At 45.5% G+C, this 24,568-nt stretch overlaps 1 protein-coding gene across 1 annotated transcript in view; it reads right to left on the reverse strand.

Annotated features, from left to right (window-relative positions):
* Positions 1 to 13,762, reverse strand: part of LOC146059971 (mitochondrial glutamate carrier 1-like) — a 33,194-nt gene extending 19,432 nt beyond the window's left edge. Inside the window, exons 1-2 of the mRNA XM_083172705.1 lie at positions 13,570 to 13,762; positions 10,910 to 10,952 (exon numbers count right to left, since the gene is read on the reverse strand). The gene's annotated coding sequence lies outside the window, so the exon portion shown is untranslated. The remainder of the gene's footprint in view (positions 1 to 10,909; positions 10,953 to 13,569) is intronic.
* Positions 13,763 to 24,568: the final 10,806 nt, after the last annotated feature.

A 24,568-nucleotide genomic window follows, 5' to 3' on the forward strand; every position in this document is an offset into this window, starting at 1 on the left:
ACACGGGGGAATGTAGTGCTTTAACACGTGTAAGTTAAGAAAAAAAAAAAAGCTCCTGCGCCAAAAATTGAGCACAGATGTTGGTCAGTAACGTCCGTCACTGATCAGCGCTCAGCGGGCACAGGACACCCACAAAAGCACCGTGGGTGTAAAAAAAAAGACTCCACAGCACCCTCCAAAAAAAAAAAAAATAAAAAAAAAAAAATGCTGATGAGTCAAAGGCAACAGTAATTTGATAAAAAAAAAAAATAAAAATAGATCAACCCTGTGCCAAAAATGCTGATCAGTGATGTACGTCACTGATCAGCGCTCTGCGGCCACAGGACACCCACAAAATCACCGTGGGTGTAAAAAAAAAAAAAAAAAAAAACCCACAACACCCTAAAAAAAAAACAACAACTGCTGATCAGTGATGCAACACTGATTAGCAGTGAGGGGCAGCAGGCACACAACTGTGGGTGCAACCTGACAGGAGATATATATATATATATATATATATATATATATATATATATATATATATATATATATAAAAAAAAAAACCCTGCACCCCAAAAAAGGTGCTGATCAGTTAGTTTATACTGATCAGCACAAAAGGGGGGCAGCAGATACAAAATTAGATCACACAATTTAAATCTCTGACACAATGACGCTGCTGCTGCAGCAGCAGCAGCAGCACCACCAACAGCACAAGCACCAGGAAGTCACAGCAGGAGCTGGCAGCACGGATGCCACCAACGCTGATCAGGTCAGTATAGGCACAGATGGGCACGGAGACCGCTCTGCACGCTGTTCCTGACCGGAATGGCGGCTGCAGGGCTGTCTCCGTTATTTCATTTGAGGTGTAATGGCTGTGATTGGTCCGTCGGACCGACGGACCAATCACAGCCTTTGGGGGCAGGTGGGGTGACCACCAGTGACACCCTTACACCCGGTGGTGATTGGTGCTGTACTTAACAGCACCAATCACCACCGATCCCTGTGTCACCGGCGAACGTTATTCGCCGGTACACAGAAAACGCTGTAATTGGCTGTTCACATTGAACAGCCAATCACAGCGATCGCCGATGTGTGGGGGCATCGCTGCCCCTCCTGGGCAATGAGGGAAGATGTCTGCTGTCAGGGACAGCAGACATCGTCCCTCTGTCACCGCGTCTCTAGACGCGGTGACATTTTAAAGTCATGACGTACATTTAAGTCATGTGTCGGGAAGTACATCCCGATCATGACGTAAATGTACGTCAAATGTCGGGAAGGGGTTAAGTGAGTTTAATTTATTTTTTATTTTTTAGACATTTATAAAAAGAAACATTGCAAAATGTTGCAGCAGGGTTAATCTTTCGAGATGACCCCTAATTCCTAAGGGCGGTAGCTGAAATAACGGGAGGTAACTGTGCTGGATAAATCAGATGGAACGGATTGTATAATGCCACATCAATGAATGTAAAATCCACTATGAAAAGGAAGCAGTGAAATGTGCATGTGGGGATGAATGAGGCTACAAACTATGCACGCAATGCTTTGAAAACAAAAGGGTATAAAAATATCCAGTGTCAATGGATGCCATTCACTGGACCATAAACAGTGTCACATTATAGGCTGTTCTAGTAAATGCATTACAATAACTACTTATTCTAAAATAATTATGCAGATCATTGCAATATATCATCCTTTGTTATAAACAAACTTTGAAAAAATCGTGGATGACTAAAGTTTAACCTCTTCACATTGGGCACCGTATCTCTCTCTCTCTCTCTCGCTCTCTCTGTCTAGTGTCCGTTTGTGTGTCTCCAAAACACTGCCATCTGTTGGCAGCGAGAGAAACTCAGTCTTTCTCACAGAGGCAATCACAAGGTAGCAGGGGATACGGTCATTAGGTCTACACCAACTAGGTCGACACCACTAGGTCAACAGGCAGCAAGGTCGACAGGTCGACATGGTGTTTTCCACTGTTTTTTGAGCCGACAGGCTGTATTTCATGCCCTACCATCCACTAGGACGTGGTGGGGGAATACAATAGTGTGCCGAGCGTAGGGAGGCACCGTGCCTGAAGCATAGTGAGCGTTGCGAGGGGATACGGTACACTTTAATCTGTGTCGACATTCGGGTCAAAAAACCCATGTCGACCTTTTGACTGTTGTCCTTGCCCATGTCGACCTTTTGACTGTTGACCTTGCCCATGGCAACCTAGTTGGTGTAGACCTAACAACCCACAGCCAGTAGCAGACTAGCTTTCAAAGAATTTGCTTCTAGTGGGCTTACTAGTTACATTATGGGGGAAATTTACTAAAGGAAATGTGTAAAAAATAGGTGTAAAAATAGGTGTATTTTTACCCAGAAATACACTTATTGTTGACATTTTCTATCCCGAAAATACAGCAATTCATATTGATGTGCTATCAATACGAATTGCCATATTTTCGGGATAGAAAATGTCAAAAATAAGTGTATTTCTGGGTACAAATACACCTATTTTTTACACATTTCCTTTAGTAAATTTCCCCCTATATGTCTGCGTGTGTGGAAATAGTAAAAAAATGCTATGCAGAGATACAATGAAAGGTGTTAAAAGAATGCTCCAAGCAGCATACATTCTCCCAGGCCCATTTTTAGATCTCCTGCCCTGTCTAGTCATTGCATGCGCCGACATGTCATTCACCTAGGGGGCTGAGTCACATTTGGGTAGCAAGTCAGGCAACGAATGACTAAAGACTTTTACTTCATATGCTGTAGTGCACTGCAAAGTCTCATCTTATGAGAGATTAAGCACTGCTCCAGGCTAGATCTAGCTATCCTGTTACACAGCGCGTGCTCTTGATGCAGCCACTCGCTGGTGCACTCTGGGAGCCAGCTCACCAGCAGCATATTTGGGCAGTTTACGGATACACAAATCTCAAGGCAGAGCAGTCTTCGTCCCCACTCAATTCTCATGTATATATGTATTTGTGGTGATTCAAGGGAGGGGGATAAAACCCCTCTACAAATCTTAATACCCACAACATTACTATCTTGTTTGCAGCACACTGTGGGGTAAATTTACTAAGATGGGATGTTGCCCATAGCAACTAATCAGATTCTACTTCTTTTAGAAAGATAAATAGAATCCAACCGATTGCTATGGGCCACATCCCATCTTTAATAAAACTCCCAACGTAGACAATTTACCCCGTGTGTTAATCAGCAGGCCAAAGCACACTCTTACAACTTTACTTGGCATTCTAACCTTCCTTCTGTGAAGAAAAGAAGTAAAAAAACTAACATGTAATTAAGCCCAATGATGTGAACGTAATCGGTTACGAGCCCAGCAGCCGTGAGGTACGCCAGCCAAACTTTGAGGGTTTTCTTTTTTTAAAAGGGGCAGTCATTTGGAAAGGGCATGGTTTTGCCTTGTAAATGACTGCCACTTGAAACGCACCTCATTCCATCCGGCATCATGTCCTTGAAGTACACCGTAATGCACGCAGCCAAATACTCAGCACCTGCTAGGCAGCAATATGACCAGTTAAAGTCAATGCACAGACACAATCTAAGAAACTGAGGGGCCGCCAGCTGCGGGGAGGGGGGGCGTAACAGGGCAGCAGCAAGGGAAAGCCCAGCATTTTACGGGCATCCTCATAAAAATGCTGGGCGTTCCCCTGTAGAAGCAGACGTGGCGATGCCTAGTGACATTCATAATGCTGACTTGATATGTAGAGATTTAGAAGAGGTTGATAAAGGGATTTTTGTAAGAACTTACCGTTCGAATCCCTTTCTCTGCTATGGTCCTGGTGACACAGCTTCACATTGGGATGTAGGAGGGTCCGCAGGAGCCAGGCACCTATCCTAAAGCTTTTGGAGGGTAGGCTCCTCCCCTACTGCATCCCAGACTCCTCAGTTCAATCTTTCAAAGCCACTGGAATACATTAACTCAGTACAACGCCTGCACATATTATATGCACAATTTTAAATTTAACTTTTTCAACCAATTATAACATGAAACATCATGAACACTGGCATACTTACTGAGCGTAAGGGAGGGATCGCTGTGTCACCAGGACCATATCAGAGAAAGGGATTTGAACGGTAAGTTCTTACAAAAATCCCTTTTTCTCTTTCAATGGTCCTGGTGACACAGCTTCACATTGGGACGTTCCAGAGCCGGTCCTTTTGGGTGGGTACGCTCAGGTCTGCAGTTTTCATCACTGCTCGCCCGAATGATGCGTCCACCGACGCGAACTCATGGAACCTATCGAATTTGGCAAAAGTATGAACAGATGACCAAGTGGCAGCCCTGCAAACCTGCTCAGCTGTTGCCCCATGTCGAACCGCCCAAGAGGTGGTGACTGATCTGGTGGTATGCGCATTAATCCTGGCTGGCACAGGCCTACCAACTTTAGTATATGCAAACGCTATAACAGAGCGCAACCACCTAGCAACGGTCTGCTTAGAAGCAGACCAACCATTATTTTGTACATCACACAAAACTAGCAAAGTCTTCCTGACACTCTTTCCGCTGTCCACATAAATGTGCAAGGCGCGCACAACATCCAAATTCCTCAATTTGCCCCTTTTCCTTGAACCCTCTGGGGTTGAAAAACAGGCAGAACTATCTCCTGATTTAGCTGAAAAGCAGAGACTACTTTTGGTAAAAAAATTTGGGGTACTGTCCGAAAGACAGCCCTATCATCATGACATATAAAGGAGGGAGACTTGCAGGACAAAGCTCCCAACTCCGATACTCTTTTTTGCTGACGCCACCGCCAACAAAAATACCAGTTTCCCTGTAAGGAATCTAAGGTCAGCCGACCTTAACGGCTCAAAAGGCGACTTTTGAAGGTACTCCAGAACCAGAGATAATTCCCCTGGCGCTACTGGTTGCTTGTAGGGAGGTTTCAATCGAGACACCCCCTGCAGGAAGGTCTGAACTTCCGGTATTAATGCAACCCTTCTTCGGAAAGAAATTGACAAGGCCAAGATATGTACTTTGAGTGACTAAAGGCCTAACCCAGAGGAAAGGCCATCCTGTAAAAACTCCAAAAATTTTAGCCATTTTAAATCGCGATGTGTGTGACTTCTGTCTTTCACACCATCGAATATAGGTCTTCCAGACCCTATACTAATTTACAGAAGACACTGACTCTCTGGCTTTAATCATTGTGTTAACCACCGCCTCTGAGAATCCTATATTCCTCAAAATGGCGGTTTCAACAGCCAAGCCGTCAAAATTAATCGAGCTGAATCGAGATGGTTAAACGGTCCTTGTTTTAGACTGTCTGACCTCAGAGGTAGACGCCACGAGTCCACAGAGAATCTCTGAAGCCTCGAGTACCAGGACCTCCTTGGCCAATCTAGGGCCACTAAAATTACTGGAATTGTCTGGGCCTGTATCTTTTCCAACACTCTTGCCAGCATTGGAACTGGCGGAAAATCATAAAGAAGATTCCCCTCCCAGGGGATAGTCATGGCACCCACTGCTTCTGCCAGTGGATCCCCCGTCCTGGCATAAAACCTGGGTACCTGATGGTTGAACCTGGATGCCATCAGGTCCCTATCCGGGGTTCCCCACCTCAGTGTAATCTGGTGGAATACTTGTGGGTTCAGGCTCCATTTCCCTTCCATCAGCTCCTCCCTGCTCAGGAAGTCGGCCTCTATATTCTCCACTCCTGGTAAGAATATTGCTGATAATGCTGGAACATTCTGTTCCGCCCACAAGAAGATTCGGGACACCTCCCACATAGCCAGCTTGCTGCGTGTGCCTCCCTGGTGATTCAGATACGCCACAGCTGTGGCGTTGTTGGTCTGAATGCCTAAAGGGAGCCCTTGTAATCTTTTTTCCCGCCAGAGAAAACATCTTCCACACAGCCCTCAGTTCCACGATGTTGATCGGTAAGGCAGACTCCTCTGAAGTCCACAAGCCTTGCAGACGCAGGTCCACGACTACTGCCCCCCAGCCTCTGAGACTGGCGTCGGTAGGGACTACCAGCCAGCTCCAGGACTGCAGGGACCGACCCCCCCGAACAGAATCCACCTCCATCCACCATTTCAGGAAGGATCGAGTTTCTGAAAACAACACTATTTGTTCTGACATCATGGTCTGAGTATTCCCTGACCAACCTGTCAGAATGTTCCACTGGAACACTCTAGAGTGAAACCTGGCGAACTGTAACGTCTCGAAAGACGCCACCATCTTCCAAAGCAGTTTGAGGCACCTCCATACTGATGTGCTCTGAGACCCGAGGATCTCCTGTACCCAGGCAGCCAGATCCCTGGCCTTTGCCTCTGGTAGAAACACCCGATGCAATTGGGTATCCAAAACCATCCCCAAGAATTGGAGTCTCTGTGACGGCACCAATTGAGACTTTTGTAAATTTAAAAGCCAGCCGTGAATCTGCAAAACCTGATGGTTTCTGCCAAGTGACTCTTCAACTTGTGTGCTGACTCCGCTTTAAACCGCAGGTCGTTCAAAAATGGAATCACCATGATTTCTCTCAGTCGAAGCACAGCCGCCATTACTGACATTATTTTGGTGAATACCCTTGACGCTGTGGCCAGACCGAAGGGCAACGCCTGTAATTGCAAGAGAAGGTCTCCTATTGCACACCTCAATAGAGCCTGATGTTCTGGGTGGATAGAAACATGCAAGTATGCGTCCTGGACATCCATGGATGCTAAAAATTCTCCCTGGTCCAGGCTTAGCAGCACAGACCGTAGAGACTCTATTTTGAAATGGTCTACCCACACATGGATATTAATGACTTTAAGTTTAGGATCAGCTGAAAGACCCGTCTGTTTTGGGCACCAAAAACAGAGTGGAATAAAAACCTTTTTTCCACTCCGCTCTGGGGACCGGGACTACCACACCCTTCTCTAAAAGAGAATGAGCCGCTCCCAAGAGAGCTGTACGGAGCCGAGCCTCCTTTGGTAGTGGTGTAGGAAGGAACCTTCTCGGTGGAAGACCTTTGAAGGGAATCTTTTAACCCTGGGTTATAATTTCTAACAACCAAGAGTCCCAGTCTAACAGTGCCCATGCGTCTTTGAACAGTGACAGACGTCCCCCCTCCTTAATCACCGCCGGGCAACACCCCTGACAGTCTTGGGGAGGATTTGTCCTCTCCTTTGGTTTCTTATGAAAGGAACCAAATTTTGACTTTGGGGCCTTGCCCCTGGAGGACTGAGACTATACCTTAAAAGACTGTCCCCGAAAGGACGCACCTCCTCTAGGGGAGGGACGAAAGGACGTCCTGCAAGCAGAAAACCTTGATGTCTGCTTGGCTGCAGGGGTAGGCAGGAAAGTGCTGTCTTCCACCTGTGGCCTGCTTAATAATCTCTTCCAGTTCTGAACCAAATAACCGCTTTCCTTTAAAAGCTAATGCCTCTAAGCCTTCTTAGACTCGTTATCTGCCTTCCAAGCTATAAGCCAGAGCACTCTCCTGGCATTGACAGACACTGAGGAAACTCTGGCAGCCATTTTGAGAGCTTCCTGCTCAGCCCACATACTCTGCAGCAGCTTTAGGCTTCTCCGCAAGTAACAACACACAAGGAACAGTATGTCAAATAGTGTACAGGTCAATGACCCACCAATCATGGCCTTAGAGACCCAGGCGGAAGCAATCAGAGGGCGGAGTGTAGCCCACTCTTTCAACCACTGCCTTGCTTGAAGGCTGTTCCCCCCCTGCACTGGTAGCACAGTGACTTTTGACAAGCATGTCACAGAAACATCTACCACTGAACTTTCTCCCAGAGGTCTGCATGATCCTCAGGCTTAAACATCTTTTAGGCATCTAAAACCTTTTATCAGGAGTTTGCCAATAAATCTTGTAAACCCTCGTGCAGGGAGATATCATTTTCCTTACGCTGTCTCTTAAAAACAACCTTTGCAGGAGTTTTTTTCTTCACAGACAAATTTAATGCCTGTTTAACAGCAGTAAACAAATCCTCCACCCCTGAGGCTGAGGTCTGCATACTCTCCTTCCTCATCAGCAGCTAACAATGGCACTGAATAAGACCTTTTAGGGGTCCCCACAGAATAACCATAAAACTTGTCCAACAAGTAATTTAAACCTGCTGATTCCCATAGCAGTATCCTTCATGACTTATTCTGCAATAAGTCAGGATCTGTCTGGGTCCGAGGCAAAGAGCTAGAGGACTGCTGAGAGAATGGCAATGGTCTAGGGAAAGTTACCAGCCATCACTCTGCCTGTCCAGTAATGCACCAAAGCATTTTCAGACCTGCCCAGGGACTTAGCCCACGCAAGCTCCGATGCACTACCCTCTGGAGTTCACACCATCACGGAGCGCCTGTCCCCCATGATCCCCACCTAGCGTGAAGCCGGTTTCAGAGCGCTCCGGAGCCCAGGCAGCTTCTTAAAAGAAGCTGTAAGCGCTGCACAGGGAGGCCAGACAGCGTCTCCCCCGTGCACAGCGAGCTGACAGGACGCGCTTCCTACCTTATGCCGTCAACAAAATATGCCTCTGTGCTATTGTTTGTGGGCAAGCTCCGTGACCTAGCAGGAAAGACTGCCAGCACGGTCTTTATACCTGCTGGTGATGGTGACGCATGTCACCGCACATCGCCATCGCCGAGGTTATATACACGGAGCGATCCGTGCTCCATTTCTAGTCAGATCACTTAGAAATGGGGATGAAATCACCCCGTGTGTATGGTGTGTACACAATGCGGCATTGGGAGAGTTGGCAGGTGGATGCCGGAATTGGAGTTTATCTAGTTACATTTGAATAAGATTGTAGGAAAAGTTTGGCCCTTTCGAATGGTAGAGAGTGAAACTTACATAAAGCAACGGGGAGAAACGTTATTTTGTTAAACCAGTCTAGTCCTCAATCTTCTAATGGTTACAATAAACATAAAGCTTCAATTGTAACATAACGTCATTCATATAAATGAACCCCGACTAAACAGAATGACTGAACGCTTCCAGACAGTGAGGGGCACGTGCGAAACCCTGCAAATCTTCATTTAGAACACGGATATAGGTAGCTTCTAAAATACAAGTGATGACATGCTGACTACAGGAACAGGCCTGTACAGAAGCTTTATTCTAGTATGTAGTTCATGTTGTAGTAACAGGGTTGTGGAGTCAACACACCAAACCTCTGACTCCTATTTTACGTACTATCTAGTAAATGGCAAATGTGTATTTGACATGTATCCTAAATAGACAACCATTTGAACCATAGCATAATAGCTGTTCAATACACAATGTCATTAAACTTCAAATAGCAGTTTAGTTCATGAGACGATAGAAGAATACATGGAACCTGACAGCAGGATCGATGAATTATTTTGTGATGTATAGTGTGATGGTATCTACCGTACCCCAGTGTAGTGGGTAATAGCAGTATCATGGAAATATTAGAATGGTATAATATTTTGGAGTACTTAACGGTCCTTAAGCCTTTGCAGTCCAAATATTTTTTGCAATTCTGATTTAAATGTTTGAACTAATTGTAATTTTTTTTTTAAATGGTCTACATTGAATGTTGAACAATGTTAATTAATCTTATTTTAATGTGGCTCACCATTGGATCTGCTAGTTGCGCTAGGGCTGTTGAGCCTGACTTGACGTTGGACCAGAAAAGGTTAAAATGTTAGGGGACTAGAGTAAATCTGCAATTGACCTAAGCAGTAGGATAAGGGAAGTTCTACGATTGGACAAGACTGGTTGCAAGATGACCACACACAGGCCAACAGGCAAATTGCCATGGCTAATTGGATACTGCTTTATAAAATATATTTCTATAATGCTTGTGCTAGCAATGATTAACGCTCCCATGGATTATTAATAGATATTCTTAAAATGTGGACTGTTGGGGTGCCATGAGGACAGAGGTTGGGAATCACTGGTTTAGCCACTTTAACCTGTAACACAAACCTACGTAAGCCCCATACACATGGGGCTCAGCACACATGAGGTACACCAGTGATGTGTGCTGACCAGTGTTCTAGTTATCACCAGTGTTCTCTCACCAGAGATCATGTCAGTTGGGATCACGCATCAGCGCCACTATGGCCTGTACGGGATGCGGTCATTTGGTCTACTGCATTATGGTAGAAAGTCATTAGGTCGAATCCATTAGGTCGACATGCTAAAAGGTCGACATGACTCTAGGTCGACATGGGAAAGGTCGACATGATTCTAGGTCGAAAGGTCATTAGTTCGACAGGTCATTAGTTCGACAAGGTCATTAGTTCGACATTGCCTATGTCGACATTCACAAGGTCGACATGGGGTTTTTCACTGTTTTTTGAGCCAACATGTGCCGACAGGCGGTATTTCATGCCCTACCATCCACTAGGGCGTGGTGGGAGAATAAAATAGTGTGCCGAGCGTAGCGAGGCACCGTGCCCGACGCATAGCGAGCGCAGCGAGCGTTGCGAGGGGATGCAGTGCACTTTAAACTGTGTCCATGTCGACTGTGTTGACATTCAGGTAAAAAAACAGTGAAAAACCCCATGTCGACCTTGTGAATGTCGACATAGACAATGTCGAACTAATGACCTTGTCGAACTAATGACCTGTCGAACTAATGACCTTTCGACCTAGAATCATGTCGACCTTTTCCCATGTCGACCTAGAGTCATGTCGACCTTTTAGCATGTCGACCTAATGGATTCTACCTAATGACTTTCTACCATAATGCAGTAGACCAAATGATCCCAACCCGCCTGTACACAAGGGGCGATGTGTGCTTAATTTGTAAGCGATCTTGTCAGATCCCTTAGCGACAGCCCTGAAAATGGCCAGTGTGACAAATGTGCAATCACCAGATAGGACTTCTTGCACTGAACAATGAAGTCATGTTTGATATTTGTTTAACTTTACCATTTATTCCTTCTACTTTAAAAACTGTTGTATGAAGTACAAATCATATGTCAGTGGTTCCCAAAGTTTGAATGTGTCTGATTTCTTACCAGTAGGAGTTTTGAATGATGATTTCACAAATGTCCCAAAGCTCTAAGAAAAACAACAATGATTACATGGTAGCAGTTTGACATTTTCTTCCACTTGCAAATTTTAGTCGACCAGAAAATAAACTAACCCACAACTATTCAAACATTGCGACAATTAGGTGTGATTTTATAGTAGTGGAGAAGTTGCCCATAACAATCAGTCTACTTATGTGTCTAGCACTTTCTGGAACAGCTAAAGGGCCAGATGCACTAAGCTTCAAAAGTGATCAAATGGAGTGATGAATAACCAACCAATCAGCTCCTGCCTGACATTGTTCAAACCCAGCCTGTAACATGGTAGGTAGGAGCTGATTGGGTGACTGTTTATTACTCTCCATGTTATCACTTTTGAAGCTTAGTGCATCTGACCCAAAATGTGATAGGTTACTTTTTAGAGGTGTACACAGAGTCTATGTAGAAATATGATTATGTTGCAGGCGGCATCCTGCATGAATAGACGCCTTCTGCTCACTTATGTGATCCACTGCTGCGTTCAAGGATGCAGGGAGCATCTTTCACATCAATAGCTTAGGCCAGTGGTTCCCAAACTTTTTGGAATCACGGCACCCTAGTGCATCAAATTATTTTCAAGGCACCCCCTAGGCCAGATGCTTCTCATCGATAAATTCAGAAAACAATATTAAATTACAGTAAGTGCATTGTGTTTATGTCACAGTTATCTGGTGAGGGACAGAATTTGCTTCTGTTTGTCCACCTATATTATGATTGGCAGCCACAAGCGCTGGTTTTGCCTGGTACATTGACCATTCATTATATGAATTGATCTTGGTCCATCAACCCAAGGCACCCCTGCAAGTGTCCTGAGGCACCCCAGGGAGCCTAGGCACACAGTTTGGGAACCACTGGCTTAGGCCAATACTGTATATCTGCATCAGGAGTAGCCGTCACTGGCCTCAGCACTCCCTGGCACCACTGCATTGGATTTGGTGCCACCATCTTCCTGCCCCTTGACAGCTGCAGTGTGTCAATAAGGCTGCAGCACAGGCTGCACTGCTTGTAACAATGCAGTTACCTGTTCTGTACATGCGCAGACTGGGATCTCTGCACACACAGTACTCCTGCCCTTCAGTGATGTACGCAAACTATTGGGTGGTATCTAGATGTCTGACAATGTCAAGGCTGACAGTCAATTGGTGGAGATGGATAAGGTTGCCTCCAGCAGTGCACCACCTCTAGGGCAACCCCCCCCCCCCCCATTGGCGCCCCCCTCCTGTTGTTGTCCCCCCACTGCAGAGCTCCTCCCCCCTGCCACCATTCACAGCAGTGATGAAGGAGGCAGGCTCAGGGATGTTCAGGGCGGCTCAGGAGCTCTCAGGAGTTCAGGCGCACGAGTCCTCCCGAGCCCCCATGAACATCCCCAAGCCTGCTGCCTGTGATCACTGCTGTGACTGGCTGCTGGGGCAGCGGCAGGGGCACAGGAGCATTCAAACACTAGAGCGAAGGTGATGGGGGGGCGCTACGTTCTGTGGTGGGTTTTACTGGGGCAAGACAAACCTGCCCTGGTAGATTTGTCCTGTACAGCAAAACCCACCACTCAAGGGGTTAATAAAGGCATTCAATCACAAGCAGTATTTCAAGCCCTACCATCCACTAGGGCATGGAGGGAGAACAGAATAGTGTGCCGAGCACAGTGAGGCACCGTGCCCGAGCGAGGGGACGCGGTACACTTTATGTCGACATTCGAGACAAAAAAAAAAAGACATGAAAAACTCACGACAACCTTTTGACTTGCGACCTTGCCATTGGTGACCTTCCAACAAGGTTAACCTTAACCATGTCAACCTATTTCAGGTGCCGACCTAAGGCCTGTTGACCTTCAGTGGTCGACCCAATGACCCATACCATCCATGCGGAATCTGACTGGAAACAGGCAAATGTCCCAAAGCATGGGGTCCACGTGCTCAGGTGTTGACACGGACACCCATAAAACTCTGTTGACCATCCATGCGCGTGACCTAGTCAGTATCAGTGACCTATACTACACACCTACTTGTATACAAATCTGAATTAGGCCCTATATGTACAAATGCACAGGTCTATACATGCTTTCCGGGATCATTCAGTTCACTGTATCTATGGAAAATAGGAGTACATTCTGGGCCTAATTCAGAGGGGGGTGCTCTCTGAGCGCATTCCCCATGTCTGAGCGGTAAAGGCCACTTGCTAAAGGGGCTATGCACATAACAGCGATAGGCTGCCAGCCAGCAACAGCGCAGAGGGCGCCGCCAAGGAGGAGGACCAGACCTCACAACTACTAACCACTGATGCCACAATTATTAGGAACACTGCAATACTAATTAATGAAATACTGTGCTGGCAACAAGCATTATTTTTAAACGGGATCTAAATATTCTCTAACATAAATACCCAGCTCCAAGCAGTCTCCACACATAGTACACATAGCAGCTGCTGGAAAATAAAAATACTCTGCTCTAATTATTAGCAACACACACACACAATGTAGTGTGTGTGTGTGTGTATATGTATATATTATACACACACACACTATGTTGTACGCTTGACTGATCTACAATATGTGTAATCGCTAGCAACAGAAAGGAGACAGACCCCCGCCCCCGTACGGACCCTACCGATCTTACCGGGTATGTGAACGGAGTGTCCGGAGTGAGGCCGGGGACGGACAGAGGCTGTGCAGGGTATCTGGTTGCTCCGGAACCCTGGTAAAGAAGAAAAAAAAGACTTCAGAAACTTCCAGATCATTGCTCACTAGCGGCTTGGCGGGGCGTGACTGACACCTCCGCTACCAATCAGCGCATAGCGACCCGTGTCACAGCCAATCACAGCACTGGGTACTTGGGGAGCGGCGCACACCCAAATATTTAGTTATAATGAATGACCTAGGCCAGGAAAGTGGGCGGGGCGGGGGAGTGCCAGGACTGCTACTGCTACTGCCGCTACGGTAGCAGCTAGTTCCCCTTCGCCGTAAGGACCTGGGGAGGAGAGGGGGCGGGAGAGGGGGCGGGAGAGGGGGCGGGAGAGGAGGAGCAAGGTCAGAACAAGACAACTTTTTTTTGAGCCGACATGTGCCGACAGGCGGTATTTCATGCCCTACCATCCACTAGGGCGTGGAGGAGGTTATTAAAGCTGTGGCGAGCGAAGCGAGCCACCGTGCCCGAAGCATTGCGAGCGAAGCGAGCTATGCGAGGGTCCATTTGGGTCCCTTCTTCTGAACTTGCTCCTCCTCTCCCTGCCCCATCTCCTCCCCAGGTCCTTACGGTGAAGGGGAACTAGTCTCAACCCTGCCGCTACTGCTGCTGCTATTGCTTTTTTGTATATACATTTTATTAATGAGAAGTTGTTGATTACATATAAAAAAGCATTACAATTTCCATAGAGGCTTACATTCCATAGTGAAATTTTAAGAACATTTTGAAAAAATTATTATTGCATATATTGGTGTCTGTGGACCGTTATTAAACAGGGAATAAAACCTATGAGGTAGGACGAGGCTGAAGTTGGCTTCTTATTCGAGCTCCAGCTTCTTATTCAGAACAATCACTTTTACAAGGGTTAATGAATCATGGACCACAAATTTCACTGCAGAAATCAACACAGGAGGGTCACGTACATATGACCCACTTGCAATTTCTTTTGACCAACAAGGATTTGGGCAGAAATAGGGCACTAATGTGGGCATAGGTCCCAGATGTCATCATTTTGAATAAGTAACTGGTGTTCTGCAAGGGTTAAACAGCGTTGGTCAAAAAATGTTACACTTGGAATCCACACAGGGGGGTCACTTACATATGACCCACTTGCCATTTCTTTTGACCAACAAGGATTTGGGCAGAAATAGGGCAGTAAAGTGGGCATAGGTCCCAGATGTCATCATTTTGAATAAGTAGCTGGTGTCCTGCAAGGGTTAAACAGCGTTGGTCAAAACATATTACACTGGAAACCCGCACAGGGGGGTCACTTACATATGACCCACTTGCCATTTCTTTTGACCAACAAGGATTTGGGCAGAAATAGGGCAGTAAAGTGGGCATAGGTCCCAGATGTCATCATTTTGAATAAGTAGCTGGTGTCCTACAAGGGTTAAACAGTGTTGGTCAAAACATATTACACTTGAAACCCACACAGGGGGGTTGCCTACATATGACCCACTTGCAATTTCTTTTGACCAACAATGATTTGGGCAGAAAATGGGCACAAAAATGGGCATGGGTCCCAGATATCATTTTGAATAAGTAGCTGGTGTCCTGCAAGGGTTAAACAGCGTTGGTCAAAAAATATTACACTGGAAACCCGCACAGGGGGGTCACTTACATATGACCCACTTGCAATTTCTTTTGACCAACAATGATTTGGGCAGAAAATGGGCACAAAAATGGGCATGGGTCCCAGATATCATTTTGAATAAGTAGCTGGTGTCCTGCAAGGGTTAAACAGCATTGGTCAAAAAATATTACACTGGAAACCCGCACAGGGGGGTCACTTACATATGACCCACTTGCCATTTCTTTTGACCAACAAGGATTTGGGCAGAAATAGGGCAGTAAAGTGGGCATAGGTCCCAGATGTCATCATTTTGAATAAGTAGCTGGTGTCCTGCAAGGGTTAAATAGCGTTGGTCAAAAAATGTTACACTTGGAATCCACACAGGGGGGTCAGATACATATGACCCACTTGCCATTTCTTTTGACCAACAAGGATTTGGGCAGAAATAGGGCAGTAAAGTGGGCATTGGTCCCAGATGTCATCATTTTAAATAAGTAGCTGGTGTCCTGCAAGGGTTAAACAGCGTTGGTCAAAAAATGTTACACTGGAAACCCGCACAGGGGGGTCACTTACATATGACCCACTTGCCATTTCTTTTGACCAACAAGGATTTGGGCAGAAATAGAGCACTAAAGTGGGCATGGGTCCCAGAATCATCATTTTGAATAAGTAGCTGGTGTCCTGCAAGGGTTAAACAGCATTGGTCAAAACATATTACACTTAAAACCCACACAGGGGGGTTGCCTACATATGACCCACTTGCAATTTCTTTTGACCAACAAGGATTTGGGCAGAAATAGGGCACTAAAGTGGGCATGGGTCCCAGAATCATCATTTTGAATAAGTAGCTGGTGTCCTGCAAGGGTTAAACAGCGTTGGTCAAAAAATGTTACACTTGGAATCCACACAGGGGGGTCAGATACATATGACCCACTTGCAATTTCTTTTGACCAACAAGGATTTGGGCAGAAATAGGGCACTAATGTGGGCATAGGTCCCAGATGTCATCATTTTGAATAAGTAGCTGGTGTCCTGCAAGGGTTAAACAGCGTTGGTCAAAAAATGTTACACTTGGAATCCACACAGGGGGGTCACTTATATATGACCCACTTGCCATTTCTTTTGACCAACAAGGATTTGGGCAGAAATAGGGCACTAAAGTGGGCATGGGTCCCAGAATCATCATTTTGAATAAGTAGCTGGTGTTCTGCAAGGGTTAAACAGCGTTGGTCAACAAATATTACACTGGAAACCCGCACAGGGGGGGTCACTTACATATCACCCACTTGCCATTTCTTTTGACCAACAAGGATTTGGGCAGAAATAGGGCAGTAAAGTGGGCATAGGTCCCAGATGTCATCATTTTGAATAAGTAGCTGGTGTCCTGCAAGGGTTAAACAGTGTTGGTCAAAACATATTACACTTGAAACCCACACAGGGGGCTTGCCTACATATGACCCACTTGCAATTTCTTTTGACCAACAATGATTTGGGCAGAAAATGGGCACAAAAATGGGCATGGGTCCCAGATATCATTTTGAATAAGTAGCTGGTGTCCTGCAAGGGTTAAACAGCGTTGGTCAAAAAATATTACACTGGAAACCCGCACAGGGGGGTCACTTACATATGACCCACTTGCAATTTCTTTTGACCAACAATGATTTGGGCAGAAAATGGGCACAAAAATGGGCATGGGTCCCAGATATCATTTTGAATAAGTAGCTGGTGTCCTGCAAGGGTTAAACAGCGTTGGTCAAAACATATTACACTGGAAACCCGCACAGGGTGTCACATACATATGACCCACTTGCCATTTCTTTTGACCAACAAGGATTTGGGCAGTAATAGGGCAGTAAAGTGGGCATGGGTCCCAGAATCATCATTTTGAATAAGTAGCTGGTGTCCTGCAAGGGTTAAACAGCGTTGGTCAAAAAATGTTACACTTGGAATCCACACAGGGGGGTCAGATACATATGACCCACTTGCCATTTCTTTTGACCAACAAGGATTTGGGCAGTAATAGGGCAGTAAAGTGGGCATGGGTCACAAATGTCATCATTTTGAATAAGTAGCTGATGTTCTGCAAGGGTTAAACAGCATTGGTCAAAAAATGTTACACTTGGAATCCACACAGGGGGGGCAATTACATATGACCCACTTGCCATTTCTTTTGACCAACAAGGATTTGGGCAGTAATAGGGCAGTAAAGTGGGCATGGGTCCCATATTTCATCATTTTGAATAAGTAGCTGGTGTCCTGCAAGGGTTAAACAGCGTTGGTCAAAAGAAATGGCAAGTGGGTCATATGTAAGTGACCGCCTTGTGCGGGTTTCCATTGTAATATTTTTTGACCAACGCTGTTTAACCCTTGCAGGACACCAGCTACTTATTCAAAATGATATCTGGGACCCATGCCCATTTTTGTGCCCATTTTCTGCCCAAATCATTGTTGGTCAAAAGAAATTGCAAGTGGGTCATATGTAGGTGACCCCCGTGTGTGGGTTTCAAGTGTAATATGTTTTGACCAACACTGTTTAACCCTTGCAGGACACCAGCTACTTATTCAAAATAATGACATCTGTGACCCATGCCCACTTTACTGCCCTATTACTGCCCAAATCCTTGTTGGTCAAAAGAAATGACAAGTGGGTCATATGTAAGTGACCCCCCTGTGCGGGTTTTCAGTGTAATATTTGTTGACCAACGCTGTTTAACCCTTGCAGGACACCAGCTACTTATTCAAAATGATGATTCTGGGACCCATGCCCATTTTTGTGCCCATTTTCTGCCCAAATCATTGTTGGTCAAAAGAATTTTCAAGTGGGTCATATGTAGGCAACCCTCCTGTGTGGGTTTCAAGTGTAATATGTTTTGACCAACACTGTTTAACCCTTGCAGGACACCAGTTACTTATTCAAAATGATATCTGGGACCCATGCCCATTTTTGTGCCCATTTTCTGCCCAAATCATTGTTGGTCAAAAGAAATGGCAAGTGGGTCATATGTAAGTGACCCCCCTATGCTGGTTTCCAGTGTAATTTTTGTTGACCAACGCTGTTTAACCCTTGCAGAACACCAGCTACTTATTCAAAATGATGATTCTGGGATCCATGCCCACTTTAGTGCCCTATTTCTGCCCAAATCCTTGTTGGTCAAAAGAAATGGCAAGTGGGTCATATGTATCTGACCCCCCTGTGCGGGTTTCCAGTGTAATATGTTTTGACCAACGCTGTTTAACCCTTGCAGGACACCAGCTACTTATTCAAAATTATATCTGGGACCCATGCCCATTTTCTGCCCAAATCATTGTTGGTCAAAAGAAATTACAAGTGGGTCATATGTAGGCAACCCCCCTGTGTTGATTTCTGCAGTGAAATTTGTGATCCATGATTCATTAACCCTTGTAAAAGTGATTGTTCTGAATAAGAAGCTGGAGCTCGAATAAGAAGCTGGAGCTCGAATAAGAAGCCAACTTCAGCCTCGTTGATCTATGTATGTATGTATGTATGTATGTCAGGGTTGCCGACTTTAAGATTCTCCTCTCCGGGAGAAGCCCGGAGAGGAGAGTTTCAGCAGCCACTCAGGGGGCGGGGCTTACAATTGACATCACTAAGCCCCGCCCCCATGCTGGTACAGCAGCAAATTCATGGATCTCCGTGGAGGGGGCGGGGCTAAAATGATGTGATTTTGCCGTTTTAGCTCCGCCCCCTCCTCTGAGACCCGAGGATTGCGGCATTTTAATGCCGCGATCCGGGGGTCAGTGGGGGTCCCCCCTGAATCCGGGAGGGTTGCCCACCCTTCCGGGGGCCGGGAGGGGGTACCCGATTTTCGGGAGACTCCCGGAAATTCCGGGAGGGTCGGCAACCCTGTATGTATGTATGTATGGGGATGGCACGGTACATTCAGCTCTGCTTTATATACATAATAATGTATAAGGGATCACACCCCCTGTACTGTATTTGTTAGGTATGCTCAGGACACCCAACCTGTCTCTGCTGTGCATGCCCTGTGCCTGTATATGGTAAAGGTGTTTGCACTGGATTAGTATGTTTTTAAGTACCCCAGTCACGGCCGGAGCTGCTCAGATTGACGTATCGGAGCAGGCGACCGGTCGGTCCGTGACATGTACCAATTGCTATTTATTATTATTATTATTATTATTATTATTATTATATTACTAGACATTATCTGATAACATTTCTAAATACTGATGTAAATATGTTTTTTTTTTTTTTTTGTAGCCTAAAACATTTCAATAGTTGCAAATCGCCATCATAGCTGGATGTATGTTTGAAAATATCACAATGGTTTATTGTACATAGTTTCTGCGGGAATACATACATACATACATACATACATACATTCTTGCTTCCATTATTTAATTGTTTGTGCGCCCAACTCCCGCTGGCTGTGAGATCCTAGTTTGTGTGCCCAGTTGCGCTGCGTTCACATTGTGCATGTGTCAAGGTGCCGCTGCCCACAAACACTGGTTTGCAGGAATATATGACCTGTAAACTGGATTTGTTCTAGGGAACAGGATTGCCTCCTAGCAACAGCAGGTGGGTTAGGCAGCAAGCCTCCTGAATTTGCTGAGGGAGGGTTTAGCGGGACGATAAGGTTTTCTACAGGTGATAAAAAGTTGTGAGATATTTTGGGAAATTTACTAAAGGAAATTTGTAAAAAAAAAAAAGGTGTATTTGTATCCAGAAATTCACTTATTTTGTACATTTACAATCCCGAAAATATGGCAATTCGTATTCGTATTGATAGCACATCAATACGAATTGCCGTATTTTCGGCATAGTAAATGTAAAAAATAAGTGTATTTCTGGATACAAATACACCTATTTGTTTTACAAATTTCCTTTAGTAAATTTCCCCCATTATCTCTAACTGGTGCCGTTAAGGTAAGGTAAGCCACTAAGCATGAGGGTACACCTATATTAGGCTCTGTGGGATCTTCTGTGATATCTAATTCCACTATTGGGGTATTAAAGGAAGAGATTTTTGTATGTCCCTTCAGAATGATATGGTATCCCGTTGAGGTGCGTGACAGCCATGGGTCTGAGATGTGGATGAGGGTTAGTTCAGCCCCTCTTGCTGCTATAGCCAAGGCTAGTAAGGATGATAATGATATCAGTTTACTTTACTGTAAATTATCTGTTTCCTGGTAGGCCAAGAAAGATAAGATTGGCTCAATGTCCCAGGTATTGGAATTTTTAGCTATAATGGGCCTGGAGAGGTGGATACATTGGAGCAAGTGGAGGAAAAGTTTATCTGTTAGGTTAGGGATCATAATGGCCAAAGCTGAACCGTATTACCTTATAGTAGCTGAGGCTAGCCCTGATTGGTATACGAAAAGTAGGAGAATGGTACAGCGCTGTGTTCAATATTAAATTCAAAGATATTTTATTAAAATAATTTCATAACAATAGTTAAATCAATGTGGCCAACATTGGGACAAACAAGACTTACAAACATATAATAAGACTTTCCCCTCCAATAAAGGATCCTTTAAGCTCAGTTAGTAATTAGCAGCATGCATTTTTTCAAATTAGGGTTAGTGGTTATTCAAAGTTAGTATTTTTAGCCTCTTGGTTAATAGCCGGTAATTTGTTTATAAAAGTGCACAATCGCTTATATGGATACTTAAGTTTTTATCCGGATGGGCAAAAAACGGGGTCCAGTCTGCAGTCTGCAGTCTCCAACCAACCTTCTCCGACAGCTGAATATTTTGTGCAGATCTAGCTGGGATGGTGTGGTGGCTTTGTGGGGCGGTAGCTTCTCTCCCCAGTCCTTATCCTCTACGCGTTTCTCCGCCTTGGACTGTCAGCGGCTTCCTCAGGACGGGCAGGGCGCCGGTGGGCGAACCAGGCAGGCCGATGGCACAGCTGGGGGCTTGCCCGGGCCGTCGACGCCATGAAGGGGGCTTGCCCGGGCCGTCGACGCCATGAAGGGGGCTTGCCCGGGCCGTCGACGCCATGAAGGGGGCTTGCCCGGGCCATCGACGCCATGAAGGGGGCTTGCCCGGGCCGTCGACGCCATGAAGGGGGCTTGCCCGGGCCGTCGACGCCATGAAAGGGGCGTGCCCGGGCCGCCGCCGTAATCAAAGGGGCGTGCCCGGGCCGCCACCGTCATGAAAGAGGCCACTGTGCTGCCGGGGAAGCGCCGGGCATCGCCGTCTGCGGCAACGCTGGGCTTCCCCGTGAGGCTGTTTTAGCTGGGCGCTTCGAGAGGGGCAGGGCACATTTTGCCCTTTAAAAATCGGGCAGGGCGCAGCGCACCGCTAAAACAGCCTAGCGGGAACACTAGAGTTGTCTAGACATAGCTGTATACGAGTATTCATTATGTGTTTGGGAACTAGGGCTTTCAAAGCTAGTTTCGCTGCCCATAATTCTAAGATGTTTATAAACAACTAAGCTTTTTCAGCCAACCAGACTCCTTTGACTGCGGTCTCTTGTGAGAAGCCTCCCCATCCTGTTAGAGATACATCTGTGGTTATTATAATTGATGGTGGGGGATCTATGAGGGAGGAGGAATAGGAAGACTGTTCCATTGAGATAATTCTGTCTTCGCTTTCCTGGACAAGAATATTGTATCTGTCCAAGTATATTGTGCATGGATTAGTGATCTGGGGAGACCCTGCATCTCTCTGCACAAGGGGGACATGTCGAAAGCCTGGGGAAATGGCGATCATCTTGCAGATGATTGTCGCTAAATCCCATTGGGTTAGCCTGCGTTTGTTTATAATGTTCTGTATGTAGGTTTGTGCGTCTAACCATTTCTCTGGAGGTACCTCGAGGGAGAAAGAATGGGTGTCCAGATTGAACCCCAGAAATGTTAGAATTTTGGTTGGGTTGAGGATGGACTTATGAGTGTTTAGAGTGAAGCCCAATGTGGATAGCAGGGAAATAGCTAGGTTTCTGTGTTTTAGAATGGTATCTATGTCCTGGTGCATCAGTAATATGTTGTCTAGGTAGATGATGCTCTGCTGACGCAGGTGGGATATTAATGTTTGATCTGTTACCGAAGTCTCCAGTCTGGGCTCTTCTTGTGCAGTGAAATTCTCAGGATGGACCTGTGGCTCTCGAAGTCTAGCCCCCTTGGGGAATAGGCCTTTTAAACTGCTTGTTCCCTTTTTTGAGGTCAGAAAAGGATTTGCAGGATTTACGGGCTTTTTGACATATTTTTACCTTTTTCTATAAATTGGGGACCAAAAAGGTTGGCGTTATCTAGGTTTGAGAATTCTAGCGACTTTGGAGCGAAGTCTGCTAGGCCTGTGGTAGTGAGCCATCTGGATCTACGGGTATTAGTGATATGATTAAATGTCTGGCTTATAATACGCATTGCTATGCTAATGATTTAAGTAAAGCATGTTTGGATGCTACCAGTAAATCTAGGGAGACGCTAGATTCCCCTTCTCTTTCTGCTTTGTCCAATATGTATAAAAGGGGGCCAACTTACTTTTTTACGGTCAGTGGGATCTCTTTTCGCCTACTATGGATGTTAAAGCTGGGCCGATACCAGGCGCAAATAGAGTGGGTACATCTGGTAGCCACGTATTAGAGCGCAACACTAGCTCATCTTCTTTAATCAGTGTTGCCCTAAATGCTAGCTGGGCAAACTTTTGTACCTCAGATTTGTGTTTTAGTGCCCACTCTAGCCATTTGTATGCCACTATATTCGCCACGCTGAAAAGAAGCTGATGTTCTGGTTACTTCTTCTGACTTCCAATCCACTGAGGGTGGTAGACTATGGGGTAGATGTATGAAGCAGTACTAAGGGAGGAGAAGTGATAACGTGCCTGGCACTTTATCACCGGCCAATCAGCTTCTGACTGTTAAGTTACAGGCTGGGTTTAAAACAGGACAGTTAGGTCGGTGATAAAGTACCGGGCACTTTATCACTTCTCCTCTCTTATCACCGCTTCATACAACTACCCCTATGTTCCCTATGGGAATGACCCTCTGTACTGGGAGCGGGTACCTTCAGGCTGCCTGCTACTTGATGTGGCGCTGGAGCTGTGCAGGGAGAGGTACGTGAAATTTCTTCACTTTTCTCTCACTCAGCAAATTCGTGAGGCTTGCTGCCTAACCCACCGGCTGTTGCTTGGGGGGAAGCCTTCCGAGGAACAAAGAAGAATGCTTCCGTAAACGGATGAAAGAAAGGGACCATTTGAGGATGTTAGCGGGGAGTGGTTGGAAAAAATGCAGACGTGTCTTTTCTGTTCTCAGGGCATGCATCTGACATCAGCATAAATACATGGAGTCTGCGTTGTTATTGTTACAGCCAGTCTGCATAGCCATAGACCTACTTGAGCAATTAAAGTTTCCCGTTCTTGTTTATAGGGTGTATCAATACCGATAAATACTGTGTCCGTTAACTAATACCTTTTACTCCTAGCTACGTGCGAACAAAGCGTAGCGAACCTTACGCGTGTATTATACACGCTAAACAGATACCTATAATTTGGTATCCCTTTGCAGTAATTAGTACCCAAAACAGTGTACACCTTTTTAAGGACAATGTCCGTATTACACCTTTGTCGCTATATGCGAATAAGAGTCAAGACAAGGGATTAACTCAAAGTAAGGAGATAGAGTCTCCAAATAATGTATTTAGTCCCTAGCGGACAGCAGGGGGGTACAGAAAGAAGGAACACAGTATAACACGTGATACAGTTAGTTTAACAATACTAAATATGCATTAAACGCTACTAGGGGAAAGAAAACAGATACAGAATACAATAAGCCATAATAATATAAGTAAACAAAAAGGAATGCAACCGTTGACCGTCTCATCTAAAATGCGCAGCGCAGTCCGGTCAAACTCGCTAGGTTCAAATAGAACTTAGCCCGGTCAGGATGGAGGGAAAGAAGCAGTGACGAAGTGACCCAGCCAGCTCAGGGATTGCTACCTTTATAGTGTTCAAACAAAGGGGAGTCAAAGGGGATTTCCATTGGTCAAGAGTTCAAATGTTAGGTCCTCGTGGATTGGAACAAAGGGAATGAACTTAAAGTGGATTGGTGCAGGGGGAGTGTACTTTGGTGTCCTTTGGCATCGTCATAGGGGTCATAAATCAACCACAAGAACCGGTTACGACTGGATCCTTTGTCTTCCTCAGTTCATATGGAAAAAGTACATGGTTTATGGATTTTGTCCGTAATAATCAAACCTTTGGACTTGCGAACGTTTCGCTACGACCGGAGTGCTGCGCATGGGACACGGAACATAATGATACTAAACATGTACAAAAACAGTTGCGTAATGTGGGTTAAACTTAGTGTTGTGCACTAAACCTCTAATTAATTTTATTTTATTTTGTGTCAGAGTGGGATATGAATTTATGTGTATTAGT

The sequence above is a fragment of the Crinia signifera genome, chromosome 2 (assembly GCF_055691185.1).
Source record: "Crinia signifera chromosome 2, ASM5569118v1, whole genome shotgun sequence".
In the NCBI taxonomy this organism is placed as follows: domain Eukaryota; kingdom Metazoa; phylum Chordata; class Amphibia; order Anura; family Myobatrachidae; genus Crinia; species Crinia signifera.